At 37.2% G+C, this 17,958-nt stretch overlaps 1 long non-coding RNA gene across 1 annotated transcript in view; it reads right to left on the bottom strand.

Annotated features, from left to right (window-relative positions):
* Positions 1-5,606: 5,606 nt before the first annotated feature.
* LOC121143201 overlaps positions 5,607-17,958 on the bottom strand; it is a 114,400-nt gene continuing 102,048 nt past the window's right edge. The window contains exon 4 of the long non-coding RNA XR_005880374.1: positions 5,607-8,927. This is a non-coding gene — a long non-coding RNA (uncharacterized LOC121143201). The remainder of the gene's footprint in view (positions 8,928-17,958) is intronic.

The following is a 17,958-nucleotide window of genomic DNA, read 5'->3' as shown; positions in this document are numbered from 1 at the left end:
ACTTGGCACATAGCTTAAAAGAGAGCATCCCCTGAAGAACATGAGCTTTATAACAACCGTTGCAGAGCTGGAGGCTCTCCCTGCTCTCACCTTTGTCCGTGTACTCCCTCTCTTACTGTACAATGTCTTGCCTAAAATGGCAACTGTGATTCTCTCAACTTCAATGAACTCCAAGCAGTTAATAATGCTAAATAGAAACCCAAAGGCAGAAAAAAATCAAGTAAATCCACAAATAAACTTGTCTGTGGTCTATTTTATTGAAATTCTCTAAAGTTCTACAAACACATACATTCAGAGGTAGCTCTTGTGGTCAAACCTTCCTAAATGTTGCTACTCACTCTTTCTTCCCATAGAGCCTCCATGCTGTGTCCAAAGCACTTGGGTATCCAGGGAATGCTGTAGCACTTTCAGTGTATGACCTTGCATCAGATGCTAAGTGATTTCACCATCTGAGTTACCTTAAGAGACCCAAATTTGTCATTTGTTTTCTATCCAGCCCCACGTTGACTCTGTGTGATGAAACCAAACTCTATTGTTTTTGCTTGATGCAGATTTTATTTGCATTTAGTGTATTTTAACTTTCTCTTCTTTATGGTCAAATCTTTAATAAATTCACAGCCAAGATTCATAAAGAAATCAAGTTATAAATAAATGTATATTTTAAAAGGTCAAACCTTCCTTGATCTTTAAATGAAAACAAATTCCTAAATTTGGAGAGTGAAAAATTAATATTGTGTATCTCCTGTCAACTGATTATCAAACAAACCCTTCTACACTTACATAATTGGCTAAGAAGGAAACCACTTCCTTGGTTCAGTTTCTGTTGACTGCAGGGTGTAATTACATCTCTGACTACAGGGTAGGTAGAAGTTGTCTGATTATAATACTTACTTTCTCAGTTACAGAGGGGGCTTATCTGCCTACAAAATTAGCTTGAAGCATCTTCATTCACTCAGTTTGACATTGCTCTTTAAAGGCAGGCTTAGCCAATATTTATGGGTAAAAATAGACCAAATGTGAAAATAGTTTCATAAAAGGGTATCAGTGAATATAAGAATGGGTCCCTGGCTAGTCCAAGGCTTCCCATCCTGAATTGTATCTGGTTTAAAGATTCAGAACAAACTGAGATGGGGCCCAGTTGTGCCCTATCCATTCATTCAGAAGTGGCTTCATGGAGATACAATAAGGGCTAACATAAAGTTGAATCTTTTTAAATTTAATTGTGTTCATTTGTCCAAGAACTCCCTCTGTGTGAATGGAACTTAGCTTTGCATGGGAAGTGTGGAGTGTTTATTTCAGCTCTAATCATTTACAGTAGAAGTTTAAATTCAAATTCAATTCACATTAATCCAATACTGTGAAATATCTATATGATTATCTAGTTGTAGAATTAAGTGTAAACTGTACAGAATTATGTTAAATTTCGTTGGTGTGGTCATTCTATAGAAGTAAATACATTTTAATGCAAATGACGCATAACTTTAAATTACCAATTTTATAAATTTTAAATAATTTTGATATTTTTAATTTTTCAAATTACATTTATTTGTTTTGTTTGCATTTGTTTGTGTGTGTGCACATGTACATGTATGTTTCATAGTCCGTGTGGAGGTTAAAGGACAGCAAAATATTCTCGTCCCTAGAAGTCTGGGTACCAGAGGACCAAAAATAAGAGTCTATAAAAAAGAAAAATCCCTGTTCACACCGGAGGGATGTGTTTATCCCCCAGGGACCTGTGATCCTATTTCTTCTCTACTATATTCTAAAGGATTCTAATGTCTAAAAGTTAGCTGCCTGGATAACCAATGTGTTATTTGTTAATGAAAATGTGGTGGACAAAATTAAAGGAGGACATCCTACACATGCAGTCAAGATATGCTTGTGGCTTTAAGAAACCTTTAAGTTTTCTTTCTAGCATCTCCACAGAATTGGCTAGATGCTTAAAAGGGGGTAGAGAAAAATGATACAGGTTTGGCAAATTGCTTTGTGCAATTTCATAAGCAATGAACAAAAAACATAGGAATTTTCACCCATCTTTGGGCAGATGGTGAATGCAACAGCAGAGATTTCAAATATAGATATAACACATACATACTGCAAACAGCTGTAATAGCTAAAACACATGCCAGAAGACTTAGTCATCCTGGATCCCCCCCACCAGTACATGCTAGCATTCAAAAATAGACTTTTTTCTACAATTGCTATAGAATTATTTGGAATAGGCAAGTGAATTGCAATAGAACAACTTCGCTGTGTGCTGAGGAGGCTGAATTTGGAGTTCTCCACAACTGGTTGATTATCAGAACTCTTATTTGTGATTTGGTATGTATAACTCACAGCCACAAATGACTTCTTTTTAAATTATTTTAATCCTGAGTTATCTGAAGCAATTTTCCGATCCTTCTGAACACCTAATAGAATTATTATACTATTATTTGAAAACTTAAAATAAAATCTGAGTATCGATTTTTTTCTTTAAACTGTTCTACATATGGCATGTATTTTGGTCATGTTTTTCCTCTTTCTCCAAATTCTCCCTGAGTCTACTTCCCTACCCACCCCAACTTTATAATCTCTCTCTCTCTCTTTCTTTAAAATATGCAAAATAAAACTTGATTTGATTGTCAACTAGGACAAGTCAAAAAATTATCAGCAGATTAGGGGACATAAATACATACTACTTTAAAAATTTTGGGGAAAAAATCTGTGAACAAAACCTCTAACAACATTCTTAGGTGTTAAGCTTGTTGGAATTTTGCCAGTCATCAAGAGGTCAGTTGAAATTATTCTGATTCAGAGTATTTATGGCATAAGACCCCCACATCTGGCTTAGTCTTAACTGACACAAATATGCAGTGTGACTTTCACCAGAGGTTTCATCAGTGAGTGGGGATTACATTTATACTGCCTATTTTAGGAATGAACTGATGGGTCATATCTTTCTGTATGTTGTGAATATATGTTTCTATTATTGGTTGGTAACTAAAGCTGTTTTGGCCAATGGACAGGCAGGATGTAGCCAGGCACGTAGCATAGGTGGGCCTAGCATACTAGGAGGATTCTGGAAAGAGGAGCACAGAGAGTGAGTCTCAGAGATGCCATGTAGCTATTGGGAAGATAGAATGCCTGAGCATTCTCCAGTAAGCCATGACCATGTGAAGATACATTAATAGAAATGGGTTAATAATTAAGAAAGAGCTAGCCAGTAAGAAGTCTGAGCCATCAGCCAAACAGTTTATAATTAATACAAGCCTCTCTGTGTTTGTCTGGAACTAAATGGCTGTGGGACTGAGCAGGACAGAAACTTCTGTTTACAATAAACAAAGGAGATGACAGTGCCAAATGAACTTGGTGAGCTCTCAGGTCATATTTCAATGATCACTTGTAAGGTAAGTTAAGGACATGAACTTCAGCTATTCGCCACATTTCAATTTGCTGACATTTGAGGCTTTCTTGCTAGAAACTTGAGAACCCCTCTTTCTTTTTGTTGCAAATGACCTCTTTTCTGCTCTTGTTCTTTTTCCCCATTGAACACTTCTCCTTGGAAGACATATAAGCAGAATTTTCTCACCTTCCCCACAACCTTCAAGACTCCAGGAAAACATAAAGCAGCCTGTTGTTACCAAGAGTTTGAAGATACATCTTAGAGTGTCTGTAAAGCAGAGGGCCAAGCAGTAGTGAGATCAGTAGATCAGTTACTTTTCCCATTGCTGTGACCTAATTTGTGAAAAGAAACAAATTATGGGAGTGAAAGGTTATTTTGTCACATAGTTCAAGAAGAGACACTGCGCCAACACTCAGGAAAAGATTGGTGGACACTGGTGCTCAGGTCAGTTTCCTCCTCTTTGTTCATCTTGAACCTCAATTTATGACATGGTGTTATCCACATTAAAGATGTTCCTCTCTCCTCAGCTAAATCTTTCTAGAAACATCCTCATAGACACACTCTGAGGTGTATGCCCATGGTGATTCTAAGTCTCACCAGGTTGACAATGAAGATTAACTGTCACAGATAGTTTTAAATGTGGCCTCATGATCGTTGTTTATATATCCTCATGCAAATCAAGATTTGTGAGTTAGTTACTATTATTTATATAACATAAACATTTATTAAATAGTATCATCATAGATCTAAAGATGACTGAGTTATACAACCATTAAATGTAACAGGATTTTAAATGTAGAGTCACCTAATTTTTTTAACTTTCTTTTTTTATTGTTGCAATTTATTTTGTTTTTACATCCCAATTAAAGTTTCCCTTCACTCCCCTCTTCCCAATTCCTCCTCAACCCCATCTACTTCTCCTCCACTGTTTCTCTTCAGATACAGGAGGGTCTCCCAAGGATATCAACCAGCCATGGTACATTAAGTTGCAGTAAAATTAGGCACCTCCCCTTCTGTTAAGGCTGAATGAGGCAATCTAGTAGGAGGAATGGGTCCCCAAAGCAGGAAATACAGCTAGAGACAGCCCATGTTCTCACCTCTTAGTCTTAATATATGCTTATTGATAAAATTGCTATAAGAATTTAATACAAAAATAAGAGTAGAAATCAAATCCTAGTATAGTCTTTAAAAAACCAGATGTAGTAAAAACATTAAATCCTGTAATTTTTAGTAGATTTAAAATAAATATACAAAATTATATTATAGCAAATAGCTAACCATTGTGTTCTGTTTTTAGAATATATATATTAAGTTTGTTGGGTGTCAGGGAATGTAAAGAAATATTCCCTATAGGAAATTTTGAGTTAGCAGGAAAAAGAGATCATTGTTTAAGGCAGGAATTGTGTCACCACTGCTACTACAGGTGGCTTCATTTTTTGCCAAAAAATGGGAGAAGACCTGGATGTTGTTGCCTTCGGTGTTAGTCAGGTTCTCCAAAGGAAAAGAACTTACAGAATGGATATATATTGATCTATTACAATGACTTATAGCCCGTGGTCCACCTAGTCCAACAATAACTGTCTACCAACAGAAAGTTCAAGAATCCAGTAGCTGCTCAGTCAACCAGGCTGCATGTATTTGCTAGTCTCCAGTAAACACTGGAATCACAAATAAGTAAGTTCTAATACCAGAGGAGATGGACTTGCTAGCAGAGTGAGAGCAAGCAGGAAAAGCAGAATGTATGGTGTAAATTTAAGGTGGATCTTCCCACCTCAGAGATCCAAATTAGAAATGGGTGTAACTTCAAATCAATTAATTAAGAAAAACTAACCAACCAACCAACCAAAACACCAACACCTCTTGCAGTAATAGTCCCTAGAATTTTAGTTAATTCCAGCTGTAGTCAAGTTGGCACCAAGAACAGTCATCACAGGCAGTGTTGTCATCAGCGTCCCACCCCCAGCAGGCACTCTGCAGTTTCCCTCAGACCTGCCATGCATCTCTTGATTTGGTTCTTCCTCCAGCCGGGCCATTGAGGTCCCCATCCTGGATCCTTTCAGCATAGTTCACTTGGAGCTGTCATGCTCTCATTCTTTTATTGTTTTTCAAAAGCTTTATTATTTTAAGCTTCTCTCAGGAGTTTTCTAAATTTTTCATATTCATATTGCTTATTAAGAACTTTAAAATAAAAATTTTAAAACAATACAAAATATTAAAATATGATATTAATGGGGTAATTAGTAATATTTTATACCCTGTTATAATGTTTGAAACAGGTTAAACATGCTTATATACCCAAGCATTTATTGTTTCTTATGATGGAATCATTCGAAATCATTTTTCCTAGCTTTTAAAATTACATAGTATGTAATTATTACCTATAGTTATGCCACTGTTTAGTAGCATATTAAATACTCTTAATATAAAAGCTAACAATACAAACTCTCACGACAACTATAACATCCCATACAGAGCTCTCTATATAGGGAAACAGATGGTGAATAAAGACAGATTGGCGTTTGTGTTTTCCTGCAGTCAATATATTCAACAAGGTAACATTTTCCTCCTTCAAGATACTTGAAGCAGAAAGCTGATATGCAAAGGAAGCATAGTAAAAAAAATAAATATGTCTTTCTTTTTTACAGTCTTCCTCCTCACTTACCTTCAGTATTTTAACAAATCCAACCATTACACAGAGACATTAAAATAAAAGGGAAAACCGCACCATTTTCTAAACCATACTTTTCCCTGAGGTTGCGTGAATCTGTTTCTGTTGCAAGTCCATGAATCATTTAAGGAAGTGGACTAAAATATTTTCTGTAATCACTCATTTACAACTTTTTCTCTATTAAAATGATAAAATAAAACCCATATATGTATTAATGGGAGGCAAGGATGCTGATACAGCTGAAAGTTCTACAGAAAGATGTGTGCTCATGCACTCCATTCACATCCAACTCAAGAGAACAGATAAAACCAAGCAGAGCTTTGACAATGAATCCTCAGTTAGGTTCACATTTGAAGAGTGGAGGTACCATGAGGAATCTGTCTGAGAACCACTCAGTGACCTTCATAGTCCAGAATGCCTACAGAACACACTCCTGGGAAGGTGCTACAGAATACAATACAATAGATCTGGAGTAAGTGCCTATGGTAGGGCTCAGTGGTGGACTGTGGTTCCTACAGGCAAGGGAGCAGAGTGCAGTCACCTCAGTTGGTGACAAGCCTGAGGGAGATAGCAATTGCACTGGGATCAGGTTGTTGTTTCAGTTCTCAAAGTCCAAGATAGTGAGCTGCTTTCACTGTGGTTGTGCATGTCCTCATTCAAAGAACTTTTATGGTGTATGATTTACCTTGCAGGCATAGTTCCAAGCCTTGCTAGAAATGTTTCTAAAGAAGAGTAATGACTTTAAATAATCTCTATTCCTTGCATCAAATTTAGAAAACAGGAGATTCTCAGTGAATAATGATAAAAGAGACTCTAGAGATAAATAGGAACTACATAAAAATAAAAATATCAAATGCATTTTGTCTGTATTAATTGTTAGACTATTAACACCTATCATTGAATCAAATAATCTCCATTACTCGTGTATGTTATGCTAAAATCAATATATATGTGTAGTAGATATTATAAATTAATTGTATTTCCCCCTTCCATTTTATTGTTGTTTGCCGGGACATGTTTCTGATAGGTTCATATATTTGAGTATGTGGTCTCTAGCTGATCATGCTGGAGACTCACTGGAAGAAATAGGTTGCTAGCGTTGGTCTTCATTGTTTCACAGTCTCTCTTCTCTACTTCCTGATTATGGATAAAATGTGACCAGCTGCCTCATGCTTCTGTTGCCATTATGGCCTTTTCTTTAGGGGGGGGTCAAGAATTTTATCACAACAGTGAGACAGATGACACAGAAATGAACTCAATACCAGGAAGGTGGAAGTTATTTATTAGTCTTTGACAAGTGGATTATATATGTCATGACTAATGTAGAAAGATGTTCACTTTTGTAGTAAACCACAGAGGAGATAAGATGTAAATAAATATGAACTTTGAATGTAGTAAGAGAACAACATTCTCAGACATTCCAAAGGACAGATATTCTTGACCATGGGAGGCAGGAGAGATGCTTCAAACCTTGAACTAAAGAACTACTCATGTTTGATGCTGTCAACCAGAATTAGTGGACATTAGTGGGTAGGATAATGTCAAGATTAACATAACTATGTCTCAGGAATCCATCAGGTCTTGGATAGATTGGCACAGTTGCTATCTATGACTCAGGGAACCGCTGAGGCCGAAGGTGATGGGTGTGTTTGGGGGCAGAGTAGGACTTGTAGATTACAGGGTCAGGTGGAGGGTATGGGGCAGTCCCCATTTTCCCATGCTGTGACAGCACACATATAATGTACTATATACATGGTAAAAAAAATACTTACAAGCATAAAAATAAATAAATGAATATAAATAATGTTTAGGACAGAATACAGTTTTAGATTAGCAGTTACATAAGATATACTTTCTTTACTAGAGCTGATAGTTTATTTTTGTTGTATTTTTATTCCTTTTTACAGGTATTCAAAAATTCTGATTGGATCCAAAGTATTTTGATTCTAGAATACAATTATTCTGTACACCAATACACGTAATTTCCTATATATACATGCACACACCTAGCCCCATTCTAAGTTTCAAGTTAGTAAAAATGATCATTTCTATAACTTACATTAAGATGAACATTGCTACTAAATTCTTGTCAGATGCTTTATGAAACAAGCAAAAATGAATGAAAGAAAACATGGAAATGTAAGCTAACACATTAAAATGTGTGATTTATATTAAGAAGTTACCACAAAGACTAAACTTGCTATTCAGGAATCATTCAATATTTTCATCCCAGAAGTAATTTACTCATTTTAAATATGAGGAGATATTTTAAATTGCAACCAGGCCTGAACATGTTTCTTTCTTTTTAAAAAATTCACTGCCATGCCCTGTAGCTAGAAGATGGAAGATGGAAAGAGTAATTTCCATGATGTGTTTTTTGAAGTAAAGGTTGAATTGAGGCAACTTAATAACTGCTCTTAATGTGGAGTTTTCTATACACATCCAGAATTTCCATTTTACCACTCTTAAGTAAAATTGCAATGGTAGAGAGTTATTGATAATAAAAAAATTAAAATGAGATTCCTAGTTATTCTTTCTAAATATTTTACCATTATATATTCTCAGGAATCCATCTAATGAATACTTTATAGAAATGCTAGTTTTAGATTAAATATTTCATAGCAAAATGTGTTACATTCTTGGCTAGGATTGGTCTATATATAGGATAGAATAGGCAACTAGGAAAAATACACAGCTATTTCAATAGAAGATTGATTTTAAGAGCAGATAATCATAACTACTGAATCAATAATAACCACATTGACTGTTTTTAGAACGATTATACCTTGTTTACCAGTCAGGAAGTCTGATGGAATCCATGATTCCTACCTGTATGTTTTCAGTCTGGACCCAGGATAAACTAACCCCTTCTTCCTGTGCAAGGAAGAATAAATAACAAACATTTCATTAAGTGGTAAGGGCTGCTATTGAAAAATGTTCTACCTATATTAGGAAGGACACAAGATCACAAAGTTGAAGAAAAGTCAGCTTAGGTCACCATAGCAGCTATTTTTGAGAGAAGAAAGAAACCAAGGTCTCCTTGAAGATAAAATTGCTAAAAAACTAGAATCTGAAGTGAGATAAGCAATTATCCCTTTAAAGGGGGATTTTTAAAGCAATATATTCTCTAGTACAGGAAAATGAGATGCTAACATAGATCAAGGCAGAACAAAAAAATTGTGAGCAAAACTTAGTATAAGCTGAAGAATCAAGACCAACTCAGACAAAAGCCATTCTTTAGTTGAATAAGGAGTTTTTTCAGGTCTCTATGAACCGACATAGTCTTTTTACAACTTCATACTGTTTTAGTTTTATATAGCTATGCAAAGATCAGCTATTTTAAACAACACATTTCATTGCATAGAAGGGTTTCAGTTATTTCCCAAACTTCATAAATCTCCTAGTTCAGTGCATGTCTTGGAGGGACAGAGCTACAGACCAAGCACAGATCACTCCTCTAGTAGACAGAAGACCTGGCTTTAATCCTCACAGTCTCCAAAAGTCAGTCAGTCAAAACCTGTGCCCCTGTGGATGTGACATGGACGACGCACATGTCTATAGCAATTTCTAATTGTGGGAATGTTGTGGGGGAAGTCCTGTGTATGTGCTTATCTGATTGGTTGTTGAATAAAGCACTGTTGGCCAGTAGGGGAGCAAGATAGGTGGGACTAGGAGTTGAGAAGGATTCTGAGAAGGAGACAGGCAGACATGATGTAGGCTGCCAGAAGAGTAAGAGGTCTGGACCCTGTTCTCTGGTAAGCAAACACCACAAGGACCAGTTGCGAAATACTATTAGCAATTATGGGTTAACAGTGAAGTCAGAGCCAGCCAATGAGAAATCAAAGCAAATGGCAAACAGCTTCGCAATTATTTTAGCATCCTATGTGTTATTTGGGGGTTAAGACAGCTCAGCAGGGCCCAGGCAGCTGGCAGGAAGACTACACATTACAGGGATATATTGTTTCTGATCTAATGAAGCCATTGACAATCAGAATGCAAAGCTACCTAGTTCCAGGACTCAGGAGAGAGGCAGATGGATCTTTGTGAGTTCAAGGTCACCCAGGGCTGACTATATGGGAGTGAATCAGTCTCAAAGAGAAACAGAGCCCATGCCTTTAATCCCAGCTAGAGAGGTATATAAGATATAAGCAGGTCATTCAGTAGTCAGTCTTAGGCAATTAGTCTCCAGCCATGGTGAGGTCAGGATTTCCCCAGTCCTTGGTAGAGGTAAGAGTTACTGGTTTGGCTGCTTTGCTTATCTGATCTTCAGCTTGAACCCCAATATCTGTCTCTGGGATTTATTATTCATGTTGCATCTAACAAACCAGAATTAAATCTTAATTTCCAAGGTAACAGCTCTTAGCTTTTAATTCCACTTATTGTTTCCTGTCAGATGCAATGAGTCTGCCATTTATATATTTGACACTGATGCCTCAATGCAAATATATTTATTGATCAAAATAAAATACTGATAAAATCTTTTTATCCATCAAAATCTGGAAGGACAGGTGGATTTCTGTACTTCATAATTACAGTTCCTATTAAAGCAGAGAAGTATAGTCAACACATTGAAATAAACTTGTCTTTGACCTTGTCTGTTTGAGATCATATTGTCGTTTATGGTTTCCCTCATAGTTTACTAGAATAAAACATAGAAGAGTAGAAAGGGGACTTATGTTAGTTACCAAGGGAACCTACCACATATTTGGTTTGTCTTGATCTTCTCAGCAACTTACCTTATGCCTTCTGTATAGAAACTGATTTGTGTGTCAAACTGGATTACTTACGTGTTTACCCTTATTTAAGATGTTTCAGTTATATTTTCAAAGTTTTGCTTATTTTTGTCTCATGCTTTTGTTTATCTTAATCATGTAGACCTAAAAAGGACACTTGTATTGCCTCATACTTCTTTATTTCCATCACATCATTTCACCAAGTCTGGAGTCCCTGAATCTTTTATATCCAGCGATAACTATTGAATTTGTTTCCTTTGAGTGTTTTCTGAGAAGAAATACTTAATAAAAGGCAGGTAAAAACATGAAATGTCTGCCATGATGTTTGACTGTCATAATTATTTCATTAATTCTTCTGCGTCGACACTTCATGTATAATGAGTAAATTTCACAAAACACAAAGAGACATATTGAAATTGTGTATTTATCGTATTTTCCATAATCCAGTTTTTATATGTCCTTTACAAATACAATTTCTGATGTAGAATTACATGCCATCTATCCATCCATCTATCTATCTATCTATCTATCTATCTATCTATCTATCTATCTATCTATCTATCTTATCTATCTATGATTATCATCCACCATCTATCTCTATAGCTACTGTCTATTTTCTATCACATATTTCTCTTCCTAGCTATGATAATGATTTCTATGGACTGGTCTCAAACTTTCTTTTGTTCCTCTTAACACTGTGTCTTAAAAGGTGTTCTTTACCAATTTATAGTGTCTATCTTTAAATACACACAGTATTTTTGGGTAGATATACTTTAGATTATTTATGAATTTCCTATTTCTCATCACTTGTGTTGCTGGTAATATTTTGCATTACAAATAATACAGAATTGAATATTCTTGTACAGCTGTCTTGTGGTTTTGGTACCCCGAGCTATAAAATGGGAAATCACTTCTACTTCGTTTTCTCTTTTCTTTTAAGTTAAAAAAATTCTACAAAAGGATTTATTGCCTTACATTCTTTTCTGTAATAATATTCCCTACATTTCTAGTTTTAGATTTACATTTAAATAGGTTTACCCTTCAACAGAAATCTCCTGCCAGTTTATCCCTTCTGGCCTCAGCTAGGTGAAGCTGATTCTTAATGCTTCCTTCGAAGTTGTGGGCATGCTCCCATTAAGTATTTGGGTGATGGTGTGAAACCTCCTCTATGGGCTCAGAGTCTGAACACCAGGTCCCCAGATGATGGCACTGTTTTGATGGTTTTGGAAGTTTTAGAATGTGAGCCTTAACTGGAAGAAGTGGGTGTCAGTGGACCATCAGAGGTTTATTTTTCAGTCCCATTTCCTTTCCTCCATTTCCTTCCTTGATCCCAGAGAAATAATTCTTAGTCACAAGCTCCTATTATTATGAGCACCCCTTCCATTATGAACCCTGCACTCCACAATGTGACCCCAAGTTCACCTCTCCTTCCTTTGCTTCCTCTAGTCAGGCATTTCATCTTACCAATCAGTAAAGCCACATACACTGTTAGTACTGTGTGTTATCTCTACACTTGAACAATGGCATTGGTGATGGGTTAATTTTCAGGTCACATTCTGTCAATCTCTTTGAAGATATAATTGCTACACTTAATTTTACCATTGCACATTGGGGTGGAGGAGTCTGAGTCCATTCCTACTTTTTCTTGCAGTTTAAGTGAATTGACATTTCTTTCTGAGAAAGAATTATTTCATTATTTTTGGTGTCTAACAAATATGTGTGCCTTTGTTTTATTTTTAACCACTTCTGTGCTTGTTTATAGAAAGAGGGAGTAAATCTTTGAAGTTGTAAGTTTAAAATCTTATTTGATTTCAAACATGTTTCTGAATGTTTTCTATATATATGGTTCTTAAGGAGCGATTCTTTGCCCCAGCTGGTCCTGCTGCCAATTCAGCCACAAATAAATACAGGGTCTCTATATTAATTATTAACCTGTTGGCCAGTAGCTAGGGCTTCTTATTGGCTAGTTCTCTCTTATTTATTAACCCATTTCTATTAATGTAAGTATTTGCATGTGGTCTTATCTTACTGGAAAAGGATCTTGACCTCTAACTCCTTTGGCAGCTCACATAACAACTGTTCTGGTGGGCCCTCTCTGCCTGCCTTTCCCAGAATTATCCTTGTCTCCTAGTCCTGCCTATCTTCCAGCCTCATTGGCCAAAGTGTTTTATTCATTAACCAATAAGAGGAACATATATACATGAGGATAACCCCGTCAGGTTCTGTATATAACTCATCACTTTTGTTAGATAGTTCAGCTATACAAATCTGGCATACCTACATTTTTAATCTTTATTCTTTTAATTAATTGCTTACCTTTTGTGTCTTTTTACAAAGTTTTCATAGCAGCCAACAGTCTTCAAAGTTGCCTCTGATCTTGTGATAAGTTTAGTTTTTCTTTTCTATTCTAAATTGTGCCTGCCTAGCTGGGTGGTGGTGGCGCACACCTTTAATTCCAGCACTTGGGAGGCAGAGGCAGGAGGATCTCTATGAGTTCGAGACCAGCATGGTATACAAGAGCTAGTTCCAGGGCAGCCTCCAAAACCACAGAGAAACCCTGTCTCGAAAAACCAAAAAAAATTGTGCCTATATATTTAAAAAATAAAACCAATTATTTATTTTATGGTATTTGTGAATGCCTGAATGTATGTATGAGTATCATGTGTACATGAACCTGTGGAAACCAGAGAGAGTTTTGGATCCTTTGCAACTGGAGTACTAGGTGGTTTTGAGCCACCATGTGGGTGCTGAGAATTTAACCAGGTCCTCTGGAAGAACAGTAAGTGCTGGTACATATTCTTCACCACTGAGATATCATGAACTAGTTAAACTAGTAATATCTGAAAAGACTTGAAATATACAGGCATTACTTTAGAGAATGGTAAAGGAGTGGAAAGGGTAAAGAAATTTCTTTCCTGGTAGAGTGTACACTGGTTTGTTTTTATGTCTCTGCGATGATCTTGTTTTATAGCAGTAGTTACTTTAATTTCTACACACTTGTTCCTGAATTTTATCTGAATAAAATCTTTTTAAATAAGTTAAGTTGTACTGTTCACTTGTAATGTGTTTTTCATCTTTAGTTTAGATAATTTCTTATGTTTTTATTTAAATATAATGATAACAAATAAAAATTCTTTTTTCTGTTTTATAATTTTTGGTGGTAAAGTTGTATAGGAACATCTATTACATATCCTTTTATTGGCCATCTTTTTTGTTTTATTTTATTTATTTATTTATTTTTATTTTTATTTTAAATAGCTTGTTTTACATGTCAATCCCAGTTCCCACTCCCTCCCCATCCTCCCACCCTATGGCCAATTCCTTCAGCATAGGGGATATCTAGAGTCTATCATTTCACTCAGGGTAGGGTCCAGGCACTTCCCTAAAAGTCCAGGCAGAGAGAGCAACCCTCTTTGTGTTATGGACACACGATGTCTGTTAGTATTCTAGGGATAAACACTGATCCACTGCTCAGGACCCCATAGATAGACGAGGTCTCCTCATTGACTCACACATTCAGGGGGTCTGGATCAGTGCCATGCTGGCCTCCCAGCTGTCGTTCTGGGGTCCAAGCGCTCTCCCCTGTTCAGATCAGCTGTCTCTGCTGGTTTTGCCAGCCCATTCTTTGCCAATTTGCTCTTTGCTCCTCTCTCTCTGTTGCTGGGTTCCTTGTGTTCTGTTCAGTATTTAACTGTGGGTGTTTGCCTCTGCTTCCACCAGTCACTGGATGAAGGCTCCAGGATGGTTATAGACATCAAGTTCACTATCAGGAATGGGCATTCTATATGCATGGTACCCAAGAGAAGAGAAATGAGGCAAGATCCTCTGAACAGATGGGGAACACGGCGAGGGGTAGGGGGGATGGGGACCTGGGAAATAGAGAGGGGGAGAAGTGGAAGAGAGAGTAGGACATGGAGGAACAGGAAGGTTGACTGGTGGGGTAGGGTAGGGGGAAGAGGGAATCATAGGTTAGAAGACAGATCAGGTACCATTATTGGCCATCTTTTAAAGATTTGAAAAAAATGTATGCCAGGGAGCTGTCTGAAGAGGACAGGGAGAGCTTTAGATCCTTGTGAGCTGGCCAATGTGGGTGCTGAAAGCTGAACTTGGGTACCCATAACCACTGATTCATGCTTCCAGACCATAATTTTCATCTTCAGATGCAACTAATTTTTCCTTACTTAATAATTTACTCTTTCCATGCTTTTTTTTCTGGTGAAATAAATAAAAAGTCTTGCCTGATGTCAGCACGTTATCATCAGTGTTCCTAACATAGCCTAAGCCCTCTGTTTGTATAGCTTATGTGTTTGCTTTGCATTTTAAAGGATCACAAACAAGGAGAGGATGAAGATAACAGTTATAGAGATAGTAGGAGAACCACAAAGATGAAAATTTCACTCTCCAGTTCTTTAATTTAATTGAGAATAGATTCTTCTCTTATATAATACACCCCAATTGCAGTTTCCCCTCCCATTCTAGTCCTATACCCTCCCCCCACCTAGATCCACTCTTCCTCCATTTCCCTTCAGAAAAGAGCAGGCCTCCAAGCGACAACAATCAAACAGGACAAAATAAGATGCAATAAGACAGGCCAAACCTCTCATAACCAGGCTGAATAAGGAAACCCCACTAGAAGGAAAAGAGTCTCAAGAGCAGGCAAGAGTCAGAGACACAGCTGAGCCCACTGTTAGGAGTCAGATGGGCACCTTTTTTTTGGCACTCTGCAGTTTTTTTTAAGTAAATCTTTTTATTTTTCCTTGTTTAAATTTAAATTAGAAACAACTTGGTTCACATGTCAATCCCAGGTCCCTCTTCCACCCCTCCTCCCCTGTCTCCCATGAACCTACCCAATCCTGCACTCCATCCTCTTCCCCTCCCCATGGAAGGTGAGACCCTCCATGGGGGAGCACCAAAGTTTGTCATATCATCCCGGGACAGGACTTAGGCTGTCCCTCATGTGTCTAGGCTGAGAGAGCATCCCTCCATGTGGATCATTAAGTCAATTCTTATGCCAGGGATAAATACTGATCTACTACCTGAGGCCCCATAGATTGCCTAGGCCTCCTCACTGACACCCACATTCAGGGGGTCTGGGTTAGTTCCATGCTGGCCTCTTAGCTGTCAATCTGGGGTCCAAGAGCTCCCCCTTGTTCAGGTCAGCTGTTTCTGTGGGTTTCACCAACACAGTCTTGACCCCTTATCTCATCACACCTCCCTATCTGCAACTGGCATCCAGGAGTTAAGGTCAGTATTTAGCCAGTATCTGTCTCTGCTTCCATAAGCCACTAGATGAAGGTTCTAGGGTGGCATATATGGTAATCATCAATTTTATTATCAGGGAAGGGTATTTAAGGTAGCCTCTTTTCTATTGCTTAGATTGTCAGTTGGTATCATCCTTGTAGATCTCTGGAAATCTCCCTAGTGCCAGATCTCTCCTCAAACCTATAATGGCTCCCTCTATTATGATATCTCTCATTCTGTTTTCCTCTATCCTTCCCCCAACTCAACCTTCCTGCCCCCCATGTCCTCCTACCCCCTCCTTTTCTCCTTCTCTCTTTTGTCCAGTTCCCTCTCCCCTCCCCTCATGCTCCCAATCCACTCAGGAGATCTTGTTCCATTCCCCTTCTCTGGGGTACCATACATATCTCTCTTAGTGTCCTCCTCCTGTTTCCCAGACTCTCTGGCAGTGGGATTGTAGGCTGGTAATGCACTGCTCAATGTCTGAAATCCATATATAAGTGAGTACATACCATGTTTGTCTTTTTGTGACTAGGTTACCTCACTCAGGATGGTTTTTTTTAGTGCCATCTAATTTGCCTGCAAATTTCAAGATTCCATTTTTTTTCCTGCATAGTAGTACTCCATTGTGTAAGTGTACCACATTTTCTCTATTCTCTCTTCAGTTGAGGAGCATCTAGTTTGCTTCCAAGTTCTGGCTATTACAAATAATGCTGCTATGAACATAGTTGAGCAGATGTCCTTATTGTATGAATGTACATCTTTTGGGTATATGCCTAAGAGTGGAGTTGCTGGATCTTGTGGTAGATTGATTCCTATTTTTCTAAGGAATCTCCATACTGATTTCCTGAGTGGCTGTACAACAGCAATGGGGGAGTGATCCCCTTTCTCCACATCCTCTCCAGCATAAACTGTCATTGGTGTTTTTGATTTTAGCTATTCTGACAGGAGTAAGATGATATCTCAGAGTTGCTTTGATTTGCATTTTCCTGATGGCTAAGAATGTGGAACACTTTCTTAAGTGTCTAGCAACCATTTTAGACTCCTGTATTGAGAATTCTCTATGTAGTTCTGTACTCCATTTTTTGATCGAGTTATTTGATGTTTTTGAGACTAGCTTCTTCAGCTCTTTGTAAAATTTGTAGATCAGTCATCTGTCAGATGTGGGGTCTTTTGTTTTTCTATATAGTGTTGAGTATTGTTCTTTCAAGGTCTATAAAGAATTATGTTGGGATTTAGATAGGGATTGCATGGAATCTGTAGATTGCTTTTGGTAAATTTGCAATTTTTACTATGTTGATCCTCCCTATGCAAGAACTTGTGAGGTCTTTCCATTCTTCTTTAGTTTCTCTTTTAGTGACTTAAAATTCTTGTAATACAGGTCTTTCAACTGTTTGGTTAGAGTTGCCCTGAGATATTTTATGTTGTTTGTGGTTATTGTAAAGGCTGATGTTTCTCTGGGTTCTTTCTCAGTACATTTATTATCTATATATGGTAGGGCTACTGATTTATTTGGATTAACCATGTATCCTTCATATGTTACTTGAACTTTTTCCTTTGGTGCTCTAAATATTATTTCTTCATACTGTCTGTTTTGTTTTTTTATTATTATGTGGTAAGGGGACTTTTTTTTGTTCCAGACTATTAGGTATTTGGTAAGCTCCTTGTACTTTCATAGGCATGTCCTTCTTCAGGTTGGGAAAGTTTTCTTCTATGATTTTGTTGAATATGTTTTTTGTGCTTTTGAGGTGGTCTTCTTTGTCTTCTTCTATACCTATCATTCTTAGGTTTGATCTTTTCACAGTGTCTCATATCTCCTGAATATTTTTGGTTTAGGATTTTTTGGAATTAAGATTTTCTTTGGTCAATGAATCTACTTCCTCTTCAGTGCCTGCATTTACTCAGCTTTTCTATTTCCAGCATTCCCTAAGTTT

The sequence above is a fragment of the Mesocricetus auratus genome, unplaced genomic scaffold, assembly GCF_017639785.1.
Source record: "Mesocricetus auratus isolate SY011 unplaced genomic scaffold, BCM_Maur_2.0 Super-Scaffold_100011, whole genome shotgun sequence".
NCBI classification, from domain to species: Eukaryota; Metazoa; Chordata; class Mammalia; order Rodentia; family Cricetidae; genus Mesocricetus; species Mesocricetus auratus.
This window is presented reverse-complemented; position numbering and strand designations above follow the sequence as displayed.